Here is a 21337-nt window from a genome sequence, read left to right on the forward strand (position 1 = left end):
CGCTGCGGTCTCCGAGCGCTTTGAACGCAGCTGCGATGGCCGAATCGCTGAATTCGACTGCGTTGCGGTGGTTGTCTCCTCGCACAGCTCGGGGAGGAGTTTACGCCTTCTTGGTAGGCAGCCTAATCACAGGATCTCGGGGTTTGGAAGGGTCCCACCCTCTGCTACAGCAGTTTCCTGGTGCAGGTCGACATCCAGAGGGGTCTTGAGTATCTCATAGGAGGCTCCACAACCACCCTGGGCAGCCCAACCGTACAGAAGTTATTCTGCATATTAGTACAGAACTTATGTTCGAGTTTGAGGCCATCGCTCCTCATCCTATCACTGCGCACTGCCAAGAAGAGCCTGGCCTCATCCATCTGTTCCCCCTGACATCCAACCTAAATCTTCCCTCCCTCAACTTAAAACCATTTCCCCTTGTCCTGCAGTTATCAAGCCTTTCAAAGAGTTGATATCATCAGTGCTCCTCTCCAGCAGCTCACAACCCAACCTGTACTGACGCTGCAGTTGTTCCACTCCAGGTGTAAGACTCTACACTTGCTCTCATTCAATTTCATCAGGTTCCTCTTAGCCCAACTCTCTGATCTGTCCAGGTCTTGTTGAATGGCAGCACAGCCTTCAGGTGTGTCAGCTAATGTTTCTCATCCTGTCATATGGAAAGAACAAACACGGATAATTTTTCTTTTTGGGAAAGATGGCATTAGACCCTTTTTTTTTCTTTTTCTTTTTTTTTTTTTTTCCTTCTTTATCACCCATTGCAGAAAGGGTATTTCTGCAAATCTCATATTCTGAGAAGTTTTTTCACTCTTCTTTCCACAGTTCTCATCTTTCCTTTTTCCACTACCAGTCCTTCTGCTTCTTATGCCTAAAATTGCAAACTTTTTTTCATTTCAACTCCTATTGAAGATTAGGAGTTGAGATTCCCATGTTTGCTGCAGAGCTGATGTCACACCAGGTGATCCCATTGCTCCCATTGTGTCAGATGGGCACATCCCTCACTGCAAGCCTCTGATGCAGACTTTCACAGCTCTCTGTTGTGCTGCTGAGTGCTGAACGTGTGGCAAAGCAGAACAGATCACTTCCAGCCTCAAAGCACCAGGAGTGTTACTGAACGTTGAATACAATGAGGCAATGCTTTGTTACAGGAGTACCAGCTCCGATTGTTGCCCAGAGCAGCCTTCGCTCCCACTAATCACAGTAAGAACTGCAGTTGGGATTAGGTGCTATTTCCAGTGACGGAGCTAAAAGTGGCTGAGCAAACAGAGCGTCGAACTGTCACATCCCTATTTATAGAGAAATGGATCAATGCATAAATCCCCCCTTTCGCCTCCGATTTAGCAGTTCCCCTTTTCTCCATTGGGTCAGCAACAAATGTGTTGTCTTCCAGCAATGCTCAGATTGCCCACGAATAGCATGTTTCAAATCTATTTTATCCTTTGAACACTCAGGGTGATCTTCCTACAGAGTGTTATAGGCCACGGAATTATATATAAAATCAATCTCTTCCGATTTCTCTGGACAAAAAACCATGGTCCGTGCACCTGGTTTTATTTCTTGTATTCAAACTGACTGACTCCTTGCTTAAGAGTTGGTGGAGGGTATGTGTGGCAAACTGCACTGCTTGGTGTGCACAAAGGCTGCAAACAACATAAAAAATGGTATTTAATGGCAGCCTATTGCTTTCTGGCCTTCTTTATGTTTGAAGTGCTACAGTGTCTGGAAAGTAGTCATCGTTTAATTATTTGTCCAGTTTCTTTGAGAATGGTTTTGTAACAATGTCAGTGATGATTTTTTTCAACTAAATAAGCCTAGAGTGTGAGCTCCTTCAATACATCTTTTAAATTGTCCCTAAAGGAATGCAAATATCTTTTTACGCTTTTGCCATTTTTCTGTAGCGATAGATTTGCCTCAAGGAACTGCAAATCAAAAAATAACTCAATAATTATTTTGTTATTTTAATATTTTAAGCTCAAAGGGATTTGAAACTCATGTAATTGCTAAGGGGTGGGATATTCTTCCATTGCACGACTGCTGCAACTTAGACAGGTGAAGAAGACTCCAGGTGATGTATCATAGAATGAATGAAACCGATCACTGCATCCAAAGCTGTGGCATTGCATCCCCTTTCCAGTGTGAATGTCTACATTGAGACATCAGCTGATGGATTTTAGCCCAATGCAGGGAGAATTGGGCACATCTGGAGATAAAGCATTGTGCTTACAAGATATTCAGCCATAGAAAAAGGCACGGTGGGTTGTGAGCTGTGTTCTGCTGCTGGAGCCTGGCCCTGATTTCACATTGCCAGAGAAGAGTTTGCATTTTCACTAAAATCCTGCTTATCTCACTGATAATTACTCCGGTCCAGTTGCTATTTAAACAGCACAGTAACTGCTTCGAGGCAGATTTGGATAACCTAAGTTTAGTTAGGAGGATTGTCCAAGGATTACGGTGCTGTCTATTTTAAGAGATCAGTTTTTATCTTCATTAGTGAAAAAGGGAGTAGGTGTTCCTTTCCTCATTATGAGGTTGAGGCAGCATGCATGGACACTGCACGTTTCCCCATAGCAAAGCATTCCTTCCCTCTGCAACCTTTGATTCATACGCCACATCTTTAAAGAGTTCTGTTTCATTCTTAATGTAGGAAAATATTTTTTCACCATCTGTACTGCAGCAGCCAAGGTTGGCTCTTTCACCATCTTTGAGATTTACCAAGTCCTAGAGATTCAGGTTGCAATGCAGACTTCCTCGAGCTTAGCAAACCATCCTGGTGTAAACAGTGCCATGGGATAACTCTTGACTGATTACCTTTTGGGACTGGTTGTGAAGCCAGACTCACTGAGTGGCTGTTCGAAGTCAGCTGTCACTGCTTCTCTGATGTCAGCCCCTGCTTTGCACTGATGTCGTTGTGCCTGAAGGACCCATTGGCTGACATCTGGCATTCCAGTTATTAAGGGCAGAACTGCAGCAAGGCACCTGGGCAGGTGTCAAGGTGGAAGAGATGGTAATCCTTCTATGCACCCTATTATTGCTTCATGTGCAAAGCTGCGGTGGAAGCAGTCCAGTGTGTGCAAGCACTGGAGTATCAAATGGTGTGAGCATGCCAGCATGGACAACTCCCATCTTTCTGTCAGTTTTTCACTTGAGTCCTGTTATTCCCATCCATGCGTGCCATGGCGCTGCCATTGCAAACATCAGATCGGCCCATCAGAAAGGTAGCACAACTATGGAAGTGTGCCAGAAATTAAGCACTACTCTTCTCAATTAACCTGTTCACTTCAGCAACAAAATTATGTTCCTATCAGGTCAGTAAAGGGGTAATAACCTTAGAAACAGAGAGAGGAAAAACAGATCACTGGCAAAACGAACTGCTGCCAGCAGGATGGAATTGAAATCCTTGCTAACTTTGAAAAATAGAAGAGTTGCTTGGAAACAATTGTGCCTGTGCCTCTTGTGATGTTTCTTCCTCTGCTTTTCATTAATGTGAAATAATTTTCCTAACCTATCTCTTTGCCATGAACAGGAAGCAATATATTTGCATCACTCCAGTCCCCATCCAGAAAATAGAAGCAACTCCTTTAACTGCCTTGGGAACCATTTCTGCATCTATTCAGCTGGCCTACAGTAAGTCTTGTGGTTTCCTGTTGCCCTTGGAAAATGAGTGCACTTCATTATGTGCAGTGGTTCACTTCACCTCATTATTTTTTCATAATCTTATTATGTTCCTCCTTTTAACAGTGATGGGGGAAAACATAAAAAAAGAAAAAAAGAAAAAAAAAAACACCAAAGGTGCTTTTGGATCCAGAACCTCAGCAACTGCCTTTTGGAAACACTACACATACATCAATTATGTGGAGTTAATTGGCCACTCCATGCAATTTTGGAAAAACTCCAGTGAGTTTTAAGGCAAGAAAAGCCTTTCATCATCTTTAAGACATCTTCACAAGTCAGTCCAGAGCCAACTGGTCAAGGCCAAGTAAAGCTGAAAGGACTGTGTCCCCCAAATCCCCATGCTCTGTTGTCATACATTTCTCTTTGCTGCAGAGATGAGTGCTGTACAGAGCACTGTCAACAGCAGCCCATGTCTTGAGCTCACTTCTCTGGCGTCTTGGCAGTGCTTACCATCTGTTCCTCTCTCTTTATCCTCGCCGACTCCAATCCCTTATCCTCTTTATGGCACTCTACTGCTTTATCCTAACGTCCCCCAGCAAATCCAGCGAGTCATTGCACTCGGTCAGGGCTGTACTTTAATCTCCCTTTGCATCTGTGATGCAAAGTGCTACAGAGGTGCTGGCTTGTCATGCTGTGAGGCTGTTGGGGATGCTGGAAGGATGGCAGGCTTTTAGCTTTGCTTTGTTACCCTGTGCTGTGCTGGACACATTGCCTATTTCTTCTACTGATGATTGATGTCTGAAGCTTCAGAAGAAGCAGAAAACCTATTTGTTTTGCCCATTGTGTGAAGATGCTCCTTGCTGCCAGAGGAGTGAGGATCACTGTTGCGAAACTGGAAGAGTTTGGAAGCTTAGAACCCTGGGAGTCAGCTCTTGGAGACTGCTCCCAGTGCAGCATGGCTATACTGAGGCTAGGGAGCAGCACTGATTTTTGGTGCTCACAAGGGAGCAAACTCAGTGTGAACCTCAGGGAGGGCACCTGGGGCTCGACAGCAGCATCAGCCAGCAGAGGCTTCCATGCCAAAAGCCAGAGACCCCATGTACGCATTTTGTCTTCCTTGCTCTTCATAGAAGGGGTGGTAATATTCAGTATCCAAGACAAATGTGACCCAAGGCTTCTGTTTGCCTCTGTTTTTATGGGCTTTTAATTTGTTTTAAAATATGTGGGGTTTTTTTTGTATGTACGTTTGTTTGTTTGTTTTAATTTTCATGGCATGAAAAAAAAGACAGTCCACCCCAGCTGTCACAAAATTAAACTGAGCAGTTCACGGGTGCACCAAGTCCATCCAAACCCAGAGTCAGCTGAGATTTGATTTCTCCTTTGGGGTTTTACAAAGCAAAGCTCTTGCCAGCACTGCCACACTCTTCAATTTTCCTGCATTATTTTCTCTCTCACATGATTTCTGACAGTGATCCAACTGAAACCCAAACAACCAACTGAAGGCTCCACTTTCATCACAAAGAAACTGAGTGAAAGCAATTTATCTTGTACCATTCCTTTGCTCATGCTCTGAAAAGGATAACACAAGGTGATGCTCAGACCTTGCATTTTCAGCAGTTGGCACTGGGCTGTCCAGAGTGAAGTTTTTACTTTCTGCTATGGCACGTTGGGGCTGGATGTTGGGAATCCTGCTATCCTCCACCACCTTGCAGCTGACACATTGGGAATGCAAAGGGTCTATAAACCTCCCAGAACTGAGGGCTGCTCCCACGTTTATGAAGTGAACAGAGTAAACCCAGGACCTCAGATGAAAGGCTCTTTAGAAGTGCAAAGCACTATTATTTATCTGGCACCTGAGGAGCGACTTGAGCAGGAGCTGCTGTGAGATTTCCAGCCAGGAAATTCTGAGAAAGTTTTCACTCAAATGGGAAAAAATAAAATAAAATCCATAAGCAGACTCTGGAGGGCTGGAGTGGACAGGCCAGAGCTGATGTAGGTGGGTGAGACTCCACACAGCTTTGTGCAGCTTGCATCATGCTGCTGGAAGAGTGATGGCACCATAGAGAGCAGCAAGAATGGAACCATACTGTCCTTCAAAGGGACGCAGTGTCTGGCATCAGGGATGGCATTATGCCATTCCTGCCACCCTGGCAGGGCAGAAGGTGAGCAAATTTGGAAGCTGCCCTGCTATCACCATTCGTATTGTGTTAGTACCCCCGGATACAGACCTGCGTTCTGCTAAGGATTGCTTTTGCATGCAGGATGAGCAAAGAAGCAGCCACAATGTAGATTCACACCAATTTCTCTCAGGGTTGTACAGAGTTAGAGCCCCTCCAAACAGCACTGCTGTGCAGGTGACACTGCAGTAATGTCACTTTAAGTCATTTGCCAAACTGCTGGGAAAGCATTTGTCACCCTTCATCACTATGCCCCATGCTGAGAGCACTGCATTGATAAAATCAGATTGGATTCCAGCAGGATCGAGTCATCTTGGCAGACTCACGCCTGCTGCCTGCACTCTCCTCCAAAAAGTTCTTTCCTTGCTCTGCATTTTGCAGCCAGGCCCAATTCCCACCAAGGTGCCAGGATGTATTTTAAGAACCATCCTGCATTTCCAAGTTTAGCATCTGCTGACAGAAGTGGCTGTGATTGCTGGATGTCTGGCAGCATCCCGGGACAGGGCTGCTCCACAGAGACTCTGAATTGCAGTGACAGGGTCACAGCATTGGATGAAATCAGGGTCGACATTTGGGAGCAGACCGTCGCATGTCTGGAAGAGCAGTACCAATAAAAGCACTGAGGTGAATAGGCTCCATATAGGTAAGTGGAACAGTGCGCAGTTGCTGGAGGACATGACATAGCAGCCTCTGGACTCTGCAGCTGGATTACTGCAGGAGAGAGGAGCTGAGCTGCTCAGTTGTCTTTGTCTGCAGAAGTACTTGTTGCTTAATGCTCCTTATGCAGTGTGTGGTTGCAAGAAGTCCTGGCCAGGAGCAGGGTGCATGGGTATTTGGCAGTGGAGAAGAGCAAGAAGAGAATCTTTATCCACCCATGTGAGAAAAGCATTAACAAACTAAGAAATGGAGAGACTGGAGAGCCTGTGCAGACTGAGCACACCACTAACCTCAGTCCTGGAGGAGGACTTTGATGGGCTCTCCGCAAAATAAGGAAAGGGAAAAGCCTGAAGGAACCACTTGTCAGCTGTTGGCAGAGATGATCTCTTAAGCATGAGAGAGGCTGCCTTGGAGAAAGCACAAGGAAGGCAAACCATGGAAGCTTGATGGGCTCAGACAAGGTGGTGCAGTGGCACCCTGCAATCCCAGCATTTGAGCTTTTCCTTCAGGCCAGTTTCTCCTCAGATCTTGGGCTGTTCAGCAGTGGCTGAAGTTGGGTCAGAAGCCCAGGGGGCTAGTGTGTCTGTGGCAGTATCCCTGCCTGGTTTTGGCTAGCGGAGCAGTGCCAGCATCACTAATGAGAGCTGTGGAGGCCTCATTCCTCTCTTCTGTCTGTGGCACTTACAGAGGCAAATTCATTGACAAAGTCAGTTATCCCAGCTATGGAAACTGAAATTTAAATTAGAACTGACAGAAAAGAGGAAAGATTTCATTTTCATGTAACACTCTGCCTTGCTGACCTGTCACCATCACTGCAAGCAGCTGGAAAGAAACGGCACAGGGGGATGACACAAAGCCTGCACAGGCAGTGGGACTTTTTGTCACACCACTGCTATTGATTGCTGGGAAATGAGGGGCACTCAGAAAGATCTCTGCTTTGAACAAACACTGCTATGGGGGGTGATGGGGAAGGCTCCTGGGGGACTGGGACTCCACAGCACAGTGTGTTCTTTCTTTACAGGACTTTTCTGTGCCCGACACGATAAACAGTCCTTTTGTGAGAGACATAAACAATGCTAGGTTGCTGGTGGAGAACAAAGGCTGTGATTCAGTGCTGGGATCAGCTGAATGCTGCACATGATGGGCCCCATGTGGGGGTTCGCCACCGGCCTTCAACAGCCCCACTCCCTGGGGCCCATCCCCACTTTCACTGTGCTGCACCAGGAGAATGTGTATGGAGAGAGATGAACCAGAGCAGCAAAACTCCCAACTGGAGGCTCCTGCAGCAGGGGCAGAACTGGAGTGCGCAAGTGGCTCGAGTGCCACCAAACCTTCTGATTTGGCTCTGTGAGAACGCATCCTCCCAGCTCTGAACAGCAGCACAGAACCAGGGCACATTTTCAGCGTGCTTTGCCCTTGGCCGTGAGCACCCACAGCACGGGGAATGTGAGGCACGTAGCAGCAGGGCTGTGCTGCCTGCCATGCACCGTGCCCCTGCCCACTCAGCTGCTGTTCCCACGGCACACCCCACAAGACCGGGGTTGGGGAGCTCAGCAAGGCCGTGCGCTGTGGGTTGCTCTGGCAGACACAGGAACCTCTGTGAGAATCAGAATGGGGAGGAGTGGGAACTCCCTGCCAATGTTGTGTATTCTATATAGGGGTACAGGCCCCACACAGGCTCTATATAGGGGTACACGTCCACACAGGCTCTATATAGGGATACAGGCCCACACAGGCTCTATATAGGGGTACAGACCCCATGCAGGTTATATATAGGGGTACAGGTCCCACGCAGGGGATACAGGCTCCATGAGAACAATAACGAGCTCACTTAGGCCACGTACGGAACCCACAGAGGTTTACAGGTCCTGCACAGAAATGCAGACCCCACGAAGGCCCCACACAAGGGCAAAACCCTCTGCAGGGCCACGGCTCCCACGCAGGCAGCACAAGACCTCCACCACCTCATCCGTTCGCCCCCCCGCCCTGCCCCGCGCATGCGCCGTGCGGGCGGGGCGGGGCCGCGTCGCGCCACCATTGGCCCGGCGCTGCCCGGCGGGGCGGCCGCGTGCGCCCCCGAAAGCGTTCCGGGCGGGAACGGGGGCGGCGCGGCGTTCCGGGCGGGCGGCGGCGGCACCGCGCTCCCCTCCCCTTCCCTTCCCGCCGTCCCCTCCCCTCCCGCCCTTCGGGGAGCGCGGCCTCGGCGGCGGCGCAGCGCCACGGAGCCGCTCGCAGGTAAACCCCGGCGCCGCGCTCGGGAAAGTTTTCTTCGCGGCCGGGCCGGGCTCGGCGGAACGGCTCTGCGGGGCGGCCTCGAGGCCGCTGTTGGGCCGGGAGGCCGTGGGGATCCCCCCGCTTCCCCCCGATCCCAGGCCCCGCGGTGCGGCCCGGTGCGGTGGAGGGCCGTGGGGCGGTCATCCCAGGTGGGGCCCGGCGCCGGAGCCGCTCCCCCCGGAGCCGTTAGCGACGCTTCGGGCGTGAAGACCCAGCGCGCCGTCGCCGATCCTCGGCGGCTGGGGATGGCCTCGCAGAGCCGGGACGGAGCGTCGGTGGGTGCGGGCGGTGCCGTGCCCGTCCCGTAGAACGGCGCTCTGTTGCTTTCCGCCGCTCTCGGCCGCACGGCCTCAGCGCTCCCTGGAACCTGGAAATCCTCGCGACTCCGCGGTTCCGCCGTTCCCTGCGGCCGCTGCCGGCGTTGAGCTCCGCCGGGCCCGAAGGGTGAAAGCTGCAGGGACGGAAGAGTGGAAATAAATGGCCGGGGAGCTCTCAGCTCCGGAGCTTGGGAGGAGAATCGGCTTCTGCCCGGTCACCGCAGGACGCTGGTCGGCGAGGTTGAGTCCCGGCACCCGCAGGGATCTCGCGGTAATGGACGGGCGGTAACCTGGGGTGCCGTCAGCCTGGGCATGGATGGCACGATGTGTCAACCTGGCACAGGGTGCGATTTTCAGCCTCGAATCGCAGGGCGGTTTGTAAATAACGGTGCTATCGCCAGCTTCGGGCACAGAGCTGGATAAGTCCAAACGTGGTGGCTGGAGTTGTTTGCGCGGGGTTGCTGACAGAGCTGGATTTCTTCTGTCTGAGTACAGTGTGTGTTTCCAGCTCTCAGCATGGCTGAGCTCGTTGCTGTCGGAGCTGGTGCTGCTGATTTGAGCTCCAGACGCCAGGCTTTGGGCTCCTGAAGCTGTGCTTTGGGCTCCAGTCACCAGGCCTTGAGCTCCTGAAGCTTTGGGTTCCCAGCATTGGGTTTCTGTTGTCCTCTGCCTCATGCAGTGTTTGGCCCCCGCTGTCCTCGGGATAGCAGCATGCCATAGTGTGAAATGCTGATAGCACAACTGCTTGGGATTTCATGCTTCTTAAGGAAAAGCTGTTAAAGCCCAATGCCTCACAGCACTAATTGTAAAGGCAAACTTCAAAGGATCATAGAATGGCCTAGGTTGAAAAGGACCTCAAAGATCATCTAGTTTCAACCCCCCTGCCACAGGTAAGGGTTGCCAACCACCAGGCTGCCCAGAGCCACATCCAGTCTGGCCTTGGGGCAATAGTTGCAGCATGACAAAGCTGCTGTTCCAAAGGAATATGAGGACAGCAGTTGACGTGGTAACATGAAACAGCGGGTGTGGGCCACCAAAAGTGATGCTTAATGTCAGGTTAAGCATCACCAAAAGTGATGCTTAAGCTGCACTTTTTTTTCCCTCTGAAAAAGGAAGCTGACAGTGGGAGCGTAGAGAGGAGATGGTGCAGGAGCGGATGGCCTTTATTCTGCTGCATTTGACAGCTGAGAAACTTCCTAAAGCTGCTGGTCCCATATCTGCTACTCGATGTGGTGCAGTGACAGCGCAATATGACGTTGCCCAACATGGGCAGGGAGCATCCCTCCAACAAGTGCCTCAGCTCTGACCGTGCTACGGACTGCGAACCCCTCTTTTCAAGTGACTGATACTGACACAGAGAGGTTCACTGGAGGAGGAAGCAGCTGTGCCTGGTGTGCAGACGTTCTGCTTGCCTGCAGCCCCTGGAAGCAAAGTGCTCGGCCCTGTGGAGCCTAGTTCTGGGGTGGAAATAGTCATGGCCTGATTTCGGCAGGTGCATTTGTCTCAGGCTGGGTTTCCACGTGTTTGTTTTAGGTACATGCCTCATGTCTGGCTACCACAGGAAGGGAGCTACAATGGGTCATCCTGCAGCTCGTGGGAGTGTGGCCCTGCTGCCCAGGGCTCAGTGCGCTGCAGTGTGTTTGGTGCTGAGCAGCTCTGTATTGAGGCACTGCTGTGGGCACTTGGAGTGTGAACCCTTGCTTTGCTTTGAGGGCTATTTGGAAATAGAAAGGTGGGGGTTGGAATTCAACCTGGAAAGTGCAAACCCTCTTGAAAGAGGAATGGATGGAAAGCAATGCTGCAGAGGTAACAGATCCGCTCCATCCACATTGGAAGCTGATGTCCATGTGGCTTTGAGGCTCTGTTCCCCTGCTGCACCTCAGTGTTCTGCAGCTCAAGCTTTAGAATCATTTGGACATCAAAATTAGTACAGCTGTATTTAGAGCAAAGGAAAGCAGGTGATTGTAACCCATGAAAATAGGGTAAAGCTCTCTCCTAAGAGAAGCTAAGCGTATGAAAACAGTCATAACAAAGATTTGTGAAGTGTGACTCTTGCTTAACTGTTGCTTTCCTTGTGCTCTGAATTTCTTGAGCAGCAGCATATTTTTTTTTTTAAGAAAGTTTTTCCCTTTGTTAAAGGCATTGTACTGTCCTGGAGCAGCACAGATTGTGCCACAGATTCGCAGTCCTGCAGAGGCTTCCAAGGCTCTGTCTTCATGACCCAGGAAATCTGGGTTCAGACACGGCTGTGCCAAGCAGAAAGCGCAGTGCTACACCCACCCCGACCTCAGTCTACCCCTCACATCACAAGAACAAACATCTGTGTTAGTTTTGCCTTGCTTTCCATCTCGCTTGCTTGGAGCACAGCCATGTGAGTAGCTTATTTTGCTGGTAGCTATTCTGATAAGGCTTAGCAAGTAAAGAGCAGGGCTTGGTCAGCACAGGTGTGGGCTGCTTAAGACACTGAAGTCCTGCCTAGCTTGCCTTGGGTTGCATCATGAGCCTTTCCCATGGGCAAGGCTTGCACCCAGGCTGCAGAGGGCATGGGACAGGGCAAGGCAACCAGCCTGCATTATGCTCTGCATCAGAGCTGAATGCTGCTCCATGCAGGTTGGGGCAGATTTTTGTTTAAGAGGTCCCAAAGTTCAGTCTTGCTGCAGCTGTGAGAACTTCTGCAGGAGCTTTGTAAAGCAGGGCAGGAATGGGGGGATGATTCCTCCCTGGCAGCAGAGCAGTGGGTGTCTGGGTCTGGGCCTTGAGTCCTTTACCAGCATCACTAGGTTTGGAGTGCATTTTGTAGTGTGGCTATCCAGTCATATTTATGAGCAAAAGCTCAAGATGGCTTTGGTGGATGTCTCAGATGTGTGGTGATAGCTTTGTTTTACATGCATTGCTTTTAAAGGAGACGAATTAGCACTCAGCATGCTGTTTTTCACCCACAGGAACCAAAGCACTTTGGAGGAGAAAATTAAAGCCCCTTAAAGTTACAATCTTGAATACCACAGTCCATCTTCCCTGTGCTGTGAGTTGAATCCATTTCCAGTGGAGCGTTTATTTGGTTAAGCACACTTGATTTTTTTTTTTCCCCATTTTTCTGAAACAGACAAGTGACAAAGCTGAGGTACGCCTCATTATTTTCCCTTGTTTCCTTTTTATTTCTTCCTGTGGTCTCTTTTAATTTGCCTGATCTGGTTGGGAGCGGTCACACAGTCCCTGCATCTGCCATGGAGGAGCAGGATGCATTCCCCTCCCCACTCAGCTTTTGGGAGTCATGCTGAAACTCCTCACAAACCAGGACTGCTGTTGCATTCTATGTGGAGAATGCGGGGAGCTGCGGGTTGCTTTGCTTCTGTGCCTTTTCTCTGACGTTCATCTTGTTTTTCATGAGCTTTTGGTGGTGTTTTACCTTTGGTACTTTTGGAGGCACTGCAGACTTTATTGCTGGAAGCACTGACGTGTGTGCCAAGTCCGTGTGCTCACTGGGATGTCAGCCTGGGAGTAGCCTCACACAGAGAGAGTGAGCAGATGGGTGTCTGTCCCTTCAGCCCTCACACAGATGATCAGATCCCTTATTTTCCTCACTGCCTGTCACTGCCTGGCTTTGGAAGGGTTCAGGTAGAGGCAGACATGGTCACGTTTTTGCACATGTTGTTTCCCTGCCTGGAAGAGCAAAGGTCTGAGCCGCGGTAGGTGCAGCCGTCCTGGCTGTGGTTTGGGATGCATGGCTTTCACTCTCTGTTTTTATGGGTGTGGTGACTGAGCGAGAAATGCTGTTTGTGGATCGAGCTTATTATAGTTCCAAGCTGTGTGTGACTCACGGCGTAATCACACCATTGCATCGCTGCCCTGGAAGCAGGGCTCTGCTTGGATCCTGCATGCATTGGGCAGAGCACAGCACTGCCTTGCTGAGAAGCAAGGAGAAGTTAAGGAGCCTACAGGTGAAGTGCTAAAGTCTGGAGTTCATGCAGAGTGCCTTCTGCAAGGTGCTGTCTCCTGCATTAAAACAACAGGCTACACAAACCCATCATGTGGATCTGCTGCTGCTTCCCGAAGGCCCCAGCGTGGTTCTGCTCTGCTCAGCCCACCCTTTCTCTCTCTGGTACTTATTTCCCTCCTCGTTAGGGAGCACACATCGCCTCGAAGGCTTCCTGCTGTCCGCGTGCAGCAGCGCATTGTGATGTCAGCATGCCCCAATCTTAAGAAAACAGAATTCAGAAACTAGGCTGGGGAACACCCACCCAACCCAAATTCAGTTGAAAATTAAAACATGTGCACTGCAAAGGGAGTATTCAAATGCACTTGATGCTGACAGTCATCTTCAGTTGCTGCTGTCTTTTATGATGTTGATTTAAAAGCCCAAGTTTAAAAGCGAAAGACAAAGTGAAGTACATTTGCTTTTGACGCAAAAGGAAACATTTTCCTTGGGCTGGAACTGTAAAGTTTCCTAATACAGTTTTGGTTACTGTGTCCTGCCTTGAGCGAGCAGGAAATGCTCAAGTCCCAGTGGAAGACACCTGTTTCTTGCTTTGCTTTGAGTTTGTACCCACATGTAGGGCACCTCGGAGTGCCTGGTGTGGTGCTGGAGCTCTGGGTTAGGTTCTGGGCACTGCTGGGCTGTGGGTTTGTTGGTGTGTGAGCCCATCTCTGGGACTGCTGCATTTCATTTCTTTTTCTATTCAGTTTGCTTTTGTGCTGGAAGTGAAGATTTCATGCCATGCTGCTGGTCTGGATAGGGTTGGCCTTTGGAAAGCTTATTGCATAGGCAAGCTGAATTAGGAAGGCTCCAAAATGCTTGTGGTTCAGAAGGTTTTAGCAGCATACTGTTGTTTGTTCCCAGTGCTTTCCTCTCCTCTCGCGTTTGCACATAACTGATAAAGCAGTTGGCACACGTTGACTGGCGTGATTCGGTGCCAAGCAGAGCCATGGGAACAGCTCCTGGAAGCAGAGCTGGCTGCGTCATGGTGAGGTGACGAGGAGAATTAATCTGTGTTCGGGTTGTGGGTATGAAGTCTGAGTTTGTTCGCAAAAAAAAAAAAAAAAAAAAAAGATTTTCTCATACAGGAGTCATCTCTGACATGAGCTAACACCAAGGGCTTGCTGCCTTCCTAGCAGAGGACCACACTTGTGAAGTATGACAGCGTGTTCAGGCACGACAGCAAAACAGGGGGAAATGTTTCCAGCAGCAGTGAACTCAGCCATCCTTTCTGAGCAGGACAACAAAAAGCGATGAATCAGGCTGAAACCATTCTGTGCAACACCTCTGGGTTGGATGCTGGAGCTCAGAGCTCTGTCCCAAAATGCCCACGTACAGCAGAAGGGTGCTGCCGGCTCACTGACCCTTCCTCTTCTCTTGCTTTTCCTGATTTAAGCAACACTTGGTGCCTTTTATATTTTTGGAATATCTCACAATGGGGGGCTAATTTATCAAGAACCTTTTACCATTGTTTGGAGTCTACATTACTGAAGCCAAATACACCTTGGTTTGTTTGTTGGTGTAAATCTTCAATTAAAAAAAAAAAAGCCCAAAATAGTTGAAATTGGGTTAATACGCTTCTAAAATATGCTCTTCGGAAATGTGTTTGACTAATTCTGTCATGTTTAAACCCAGGCCCCTTCAGGAGCTCATCTGCACAGAGGAGCTTGGTGCTGGTGCTGCTCACCCTGTGTGCATTGCTTGCAGCTCTGGGCAGGAGCTCAGCCCGTGGCTGCTTTGCTCCAGTGCCAGAGGTCCCTATTTCATCTCGTCTTCCTGGAAAGCAGCTGGTGTGAGCGCTCCTCCCCTGCTTCAGGCAAGGTCAATGGTGGCTGTTTAACTGGGGTTCAGTGAGCAGCCTGAGCTCTGATCCCTGAGGGTGAGGGAGGTGCTCAGCCCTGAGCAGAGGACAGTGACTTCTGGCAGCATGGGGAGCAGTGACAGCCACCACTGACCAATGGTTCGGAGGAGCTCCAGACGCACCTTACTGATGCACTGGGTTTATTGCCTCATAAACCCCTGCCTTATTTCACCACTTCAAGGAGAAATTGCTGCAGACAGTGCTAAATGTGCGCGTTTCAACCTGAGGTGATCCAGTTGTGAATGACTTTTAAAAGCTGTGATAGCAGAAGCCATAGAAGCTCGTGGTGTGGTGGGCATCCATAGCAGCACGGCATTGTTAGGCTGTTATTAGATTGAAGCAGTGTGCTGTTTTGCAGGTGAATATGTGAAATCCCAACCAGAATCTTTCCTCCGAGCACGAGGTGGGAGCAGTGTGGCTGTTTCTTGGGTTCCTTCCCACTGAGGTGCTCAGGCTCTCACGTGCTGGCAGTGGGGCCTTGGAGCCATCCATAGCTGACCAAGCACTGCTGAGACACAGGCTGTGAGTACTCCCCATGCCTCATAACAGTGAGCCTTCATTAAGCTGTTTATGGCTTTTTACAAGCATTAGCTAAGTGGTGTGACATCCCTGTGGGGTAGGCATTTTTTGCTTTTCCTAACAAAGTCATTTCTGTCCATGGGAGATGTGTTGGAAGCTGGAGATACCCCTGTGTTAAGAGTGACCTCGTGCCAGGCTGCTCCAAAAATATGTGAAATCCTGAAGGTTTGGCTGTGCCAGTGTTGTCCTGTGCCCACATTTGTGTCCAGCCGCAGTGCAGAACAGTGATGCTGTAGGAGCATCATCCTCAAAAACAATGAGCCTTTAGGACAGCTTTCTTCCAAGTGAAGGATTCAGGCACACTCTGAGGTGTCACTGGTCTGTCTTTGCATGCTGTCATCTCAGAGAGCTGGAGCACCTCTCCTATGAGGAAGGGTTGAGGGAACTGGGCTTGTTTAGCTTGAAGAGAAGGCTCCAGGGAGACCTCATTGTGGCCTTCCTGTACTTGAAGGGAGCGTATAAACAGGAGGGGGAACGGCTGTTTATGAGGGTGGGTAGTGATAGGACAAGGGGGAATGGTGTTAAACTGAGACAGGGGAGGTTTAACTTGGATATTAGGAGGAAGTTTTTCACACAGAGGGTGGTGAGGCACTGGAACAGGTTGCCCAAGGAGGTTATGGATGCCCCATCCCTGGAGGCATTTGAGACCAGGCTGGATGTGGCTCTGGGCAGCCTGGTCTGCTGGTTGGAGACCCTGCACACAGCAGGGGGTTGAAACTAATGATCACTGTGGTCCTTTTCAACCCAGGCCATTCTATGATTCTTTTGTGACAGAAGTTCAATATTTCTGGTTCCATCTCTGGGTGCTGTGCTGGAAGTGGGAGCAGCAACCTGAGCAGGTTGGCTGGAGTTCCTCTTGCTGTTCCTAAAGAAAAAGGAGGATGGGAAGCTCAGGGAACGTGTGCCACGTGGGGTCCGCGTGAGCTGCGCAGAGCTGTTAGCTGAGTTCTTATCTTTATGGTCTTTGGAGGGAAACCGGGGAAATATGAATGGAGTGTGAAGGCTACGGGCATTTGCAATGTGGGAGAGGTTGGCTGTCTGAAGCACTGATTCCAGTTTTATCTGGCAAATTCTGGGAGAACTGCGTAACCCTGAGGTCTGAGGGTTGCCAGCAATCACTTTGAACGTAGGTTTTTTAATTAGGAAGCACAAGAAGTGCGCAGCCTGATGCCCGCTCCGGTTTCACATAGCTCAGGGCTTGCATCATGGCAGAAGAGGCATTGAGCTTGAGGAATTCGGAACAGACGAGGACATTGTGGTCTCTAAAATGAGGAGTCACACACAGCTTAAAGAGGATATCAACACCACTGTTGGTGGTATGGGGCTCTGTCTGCATGTGCCTCATGGATGTCTCCTGCTGAGCTGCCGGAACTGCTGCCGATGCAGGGGTGAGGTATGGTTTCTTCTGGAGGTTTCTGGACCCTTGTGTCTTCTGGAGCTCACGCCTTCTGCTTGTTTTTCAACGTCAGCTTTGTTGTGTAACGCTTTGCTTTGGTCCTGTACGTGCTCCCCTGGGGTTTCCTTCCCCAAAACTGGGGCTGGGGAGTCATTTGTTTGTCAGCAAAGGCAGGGGGCATCCCAGCTGAGCGCTTTGGTCTTGTTGCGATGTGGAATACCGATGGAAGAGCCATAAAAGCGTGATGAGAGTGTGTGATCGGGGTGGCTGAGATGAAAGCTCTCAGTTGATTTAATGCTCCACGGTTTCTGGTGGAGGGCAGCTTCCTAGCAGGTTGTTGTAAGGTGAATAATCCTCATGTTGGGTGTTGCATCCAAGTGCTCGGCTTCCCACCAGCTCAGAGGTTTGCGGTGTGATTTGTGGCGATGGAAGCATGGAAGACAAAATGTAAAGGAAATTAAGTGTGAAGGAAAAGTGAAGGTAGCTCTACAGCCTGCTGGATAGGAGCCTGTTTGCGTAACTTTAGAATGGTGTTAGAGCGCAGTGAAATAATGCTTTCTAATAAAAAGCCTACAAAGATTTCAGTAGCAAATTAATAATTTTTAGGTTGGATTTGCTGTGTTTGGGGGACAGCTGGGGTCTTTGTTAGCGCAGATGTAAGAGCAGCAATGTGACAGTGACCTCTTGTCTCTGGTGCTCTAATACCCATGATCTTATCATTGAAGGATAAGGAGATGACAACATCGCAGAATGCCTCCAAGGGGAAGCAAGCTGGAAAGCAGCAGCAAAGCCACTCAGCAAAGGCAGTTGAGATAGCAGCTAGGAACCTGAGACAGATGGCAGAAGAGTTCTGAAGTCAGCTGGGTTAGTCCCATGCAAGTGAGTGTTTCATAGTTCAAGGTAGAGCTGAATGCGAGGAGAGGAAATAAAGGTGCTGCATCTTTTTGCCTTGTGCCTCCAGTTTGTGTGCATGGGTGTGGCCAAGAGGCAAACACCTTGCCCTGTTTCACAGTGCAACTTCTGCCCATGAAGTGGGGATATAGGTGGGCATACACCCTGCTGCACTGTCCGGATGGGTGCTGTGTGATCATGCACTGCTGCTCTGCTCCACCTGCTCCCAACAGTTCCAGGAGATTTGACTGCCTTAGTGCAATAACAACGTGCAATTGTACGCTGCATAGCAGTGCTCTTATTCAAATATCAATCTGTTCACAGATTTCATTGTGAATGAGGCACTTTTCTTTCCCAGTGATCTGTTCTAGTCCTTTATGCAAATGTTTCAGGAAGGATACAATGCCTTGTTGGTGTGAGGCCAGCCCTGAATGCGGGTCCTACGTGGCAGAGCCTTTGCATCCCCATCTCTGGGGGTGGTGTTATCAATGGCCGTTTGGCAAAGAAGTGGTGTTCTGTGAAGTTCTGAGAAGCTCAGTGAGGTGAGGGTGACACTTACCTGGCGAGCCAGGTGCTGTTTTTTCTTGGTAAATTGTTGTAAACGTGAATGTCTGCCACTTCCCAGTGTGCTGCCAAGATACCACAGGTATGTAGCCTGTGGGCTGTGTGTAATAGGCCACAGCTTTGCTCCCGGAAAGCTGTTTGCAAAGCAATCACCCCAACGTGCCTGCATGACTGGCAGCTGGGATTGCTTTATCCCAGCTCTGATCCTGCCCTGTTTGGGCTGCAGGGTGATATCAGTGCCAAAAGCAGCGAGAAAGTCTCCTGCTTGTAGCCAAAAAGTGATTTGAAGGAGATGATAGGGCCTTATCACAATAGGAGAATTGTTGGGAAGCGCTCCTGCCTGGTATTTAAACTTGATGACTGTTTTGAAATTATAAAAAACATGTTTTAATTTGGAGTCCATAGCAAAGCCTCGCTGCACTCGGTCTGTGCCAGCCAGCTGTCAACTCTCTGAGCATGGGACTCCACACTTTCTCCCCTCAGATAAAGATTTGTATTGGTTTGAAGAGCTTGGAGATACATACTCTCTACTCCTTTTTTTTTTTTTTTTTTTTTTTTTTTAGCATGTCTGAAAATGCAATTAAGGAAAACATGCCAGCTTTCCAAAATGCTCTGCAGCCCAGTGATGAAATTAAATGAGGAAAAGCTGTTTAGGATGGGTGAGATTTGGCAATGTCTCGGGAAAGCGTAGAGGTGAGGGACTGTATGCTGGGAGGAAAACAGTGAATTTGGTAACGGTGGTTTCTTCCCACATACACTTTGTCAGCATTTCTGAGCTCAGAGAGACCTTATTCCATTCCTGAAAGGGGTGAGGAGGGGACCTTAGAGGGGTGCAGACCCCTCCCTTGGCCACACACCTAACCCCTTCCTCACCTGCTGCAGGACAGCACCTGCCAAATTCCTTCCTTCCCTCCTGTAGTGTGCAGGGAGTTGTTCTAATTTGAGTCTTTGCAAATTAAGGCAATTTGGTTTTGGCTCTTCACCAGTGGAAATGGGGAAATTTGGAAGCTTTCCTTCTACAGGAGCGCTGTGGATAGCAGTGAGAGGTGGGATGCTCCGAGTTCAGCTGTTGCTTTGCACATAATGTTAAACAGTGAGGACTTGGGGTGCACACAGAAGTGCTTTTGGTGGCATTTTTGTCTGGAATGGCTTAAAATGGAAGTGTTTTGAAAAGCTTTCCCTTTATACGTGCTGATTAGAAGGTATTTCTGGGATAGCTTAAAAAAATGAGCTCTATAACACCCTGTAGCATGGTTTTCTGCAATGTTTCAAACCTGTAACAAAGCTGTGCATTACAAATTTGATAAACCACATGCAAATATATCTCAAGAACCTGTAAGAGTGGAGTGTGCCTTGGGTGGGGGATTCCAGTCCCTCCTTCTCCAGCGGTATTTGTATTTCACCTACTGGATTGTGGAGGGTTTTCCTTGCACAAAGCTGTGGAGCATAGCCAGGATGGGCTGCGTGCTGCTTGTGTTGGCTGGAACAGCTCCTCAGGCATGCCTTCACCCACCTTTGGGGAGTTAGCCCATGTCCGGATGTAGCTCTGATGGGGAAATGAGTGATTTCCAAAATGTTTGTGCCATTCTGGTTGTGTATGAGAGGAAAAGCAGTGCCTGGAGGGCTGGGGGTGATGTCTGTGTGCTGGGGGTGATGTCTGTGTGTTGGGCCAGAGGAGAGCTGGGATTCTGTGGGGAGATTAAAGCATGAATACTCAGGCTTTAATTTGCGTAATTCCTACCTGTATGCAAAGGTCTGTCAGCATTGCAGAGATCATACAGAAAAGCTCGCGTAGGGATTCTGTCCAGCACTGGAAGCTGTCTGTTTTAACAGGGTCATAAATGCCTCTGTGTGTACTCCTGGGGGGATTTTAGTGTGCTGACACCTGAAACATTTTGATTTCTGTGGGGCAAAGTTCTATGATTCTGTAACACTTGTGGTTGCAGATCTTTTTGGGTTTCATTTCCTACCTGGTGCAGTGGGAGGGATGAGCACAGTGAATTTCCCATCCTTATAGCAGGCTTTGAAGCTGCAGGAGGAGGAAGAGGAGGGAAAGAAAGCAGCACACAGGACTGTGCTCCCTGTGCAGCCACATTTCCGCAAGGCTGCTCCTGCCCAGTGCCCGGGTGATGCCAAAAGCTTGCAGAAGGGAGATAGCTCTCTGTAAAGAAAGCAATCAATAGCAGTCAGCACAGGGGGAGAGGGTGCTTCTTTGGATGAACCCTCGCAGTAAATCTCTGGCAGTTCATTACTGTGTCGTCGGACCTGGAGTTTTCCATCTGTGTTTTGCCTTGCAGTGTCGAGATGCTGACATATTTGTGTGTGAGGGAGTTTGCTAAGGAGCTGCTAATGCCACGAGTCAGCAGGCGTGGGCTGTGCCACTGCTCTTTTCTTCTGCCTTCCGAAAGGCCTCTTGCTTTTAAGTGCTGAACCCACCAGAAGGAAGTTACCTTTTGCTCTGGTGATGCTGAATTTTCACTGAGAAACCCCACTCACTGCTCCCATAGTTCTCCCCAGTGGTTGGGGGATGTGGCTTGTGGTGAGGGGATCCTCTTCATCATTGGTATGGCAAAGCTCTGTGTCAGAATGCACTTGGTTTTAGGATTGCCTTCGGGTGACAATAGCCCCAAGATTGCCCTGGTGTTAAGTAACATGCAGCTTTTTTTTTGTGTGTATAGTTAATAAGAATATGATTAGAGAGTGTGGAAGATAATAAGAATGGTATTTAACCAACAAAGCCAGGAAATTCCAGATTACAGCTTGCGTGTTTCACTTGTGCCTGGGGTTTGTGTTGAGGGTGTTTTGCCCATCTGTAGGAATGCTCCAGAAAAGAGTTGTTTTTAAGGCACTCGGAAAGTGGATGAGATTGTTCATCTTCCCTGTAACGCTGAAATTTCCTCTCCTCTCCATGCGGTGACAGCTCTGTTGACCTACCTTACACACCTTTTCCCCTCTTATTCATGTGCCAAATTTCAGCTTAGGAGGAGTTTTCCAGCAGGTTGTGTTAGCTGAGAGTTGGGTTTTTTTTTTCTTTTATAA

The 21337-nt window shown here is 49.2% G+C and overlaps 1 protein-coding gene across 3 annotated transcripts in view; it reads left to right on the plus strand.

Moving 5' to 3' along the window:
- Positions 1 to 8526: 8526 nt before the first annotated feature.
- The window catches only part of OTUD7B (OTU deubiquitinase 7B), a 35804-nt gene continuing 22993 nt past the window's right edge, over positions 8527 to 21337 (plus strand). The window contains exons 1-2 of one of the 3 annotated variants that reach the window (XM_090126837.1): positions 8716 to 11405; positions 11977 to 17722. The gene's annotated coding sequence lies outside the window, so the exon portion shown is untranslated. Of the gene's footprint in view, positions 8679 to 8715; positions 17723 to 21337 lie in introns of those variants that run through there. The other 2 variants (XM_031606332.2, XM_090126836.1) reach the window with 2 other exon arrangements.

Source organism: Phasianus colchicus, chromosome 30 (assembly GCF_987193195.1).
Source record: "Phasianus colchicus chromosome 30, bPhaCol1.hap1.1, whole genome shotgun sequence".
NCBI classification, from domain to species: domain Eukaryota; kingdom Metazoa; phylum Chordata; class Aves; order Galliformes; family Phasianidae; genus Phasianus; species Phasianus colchicus.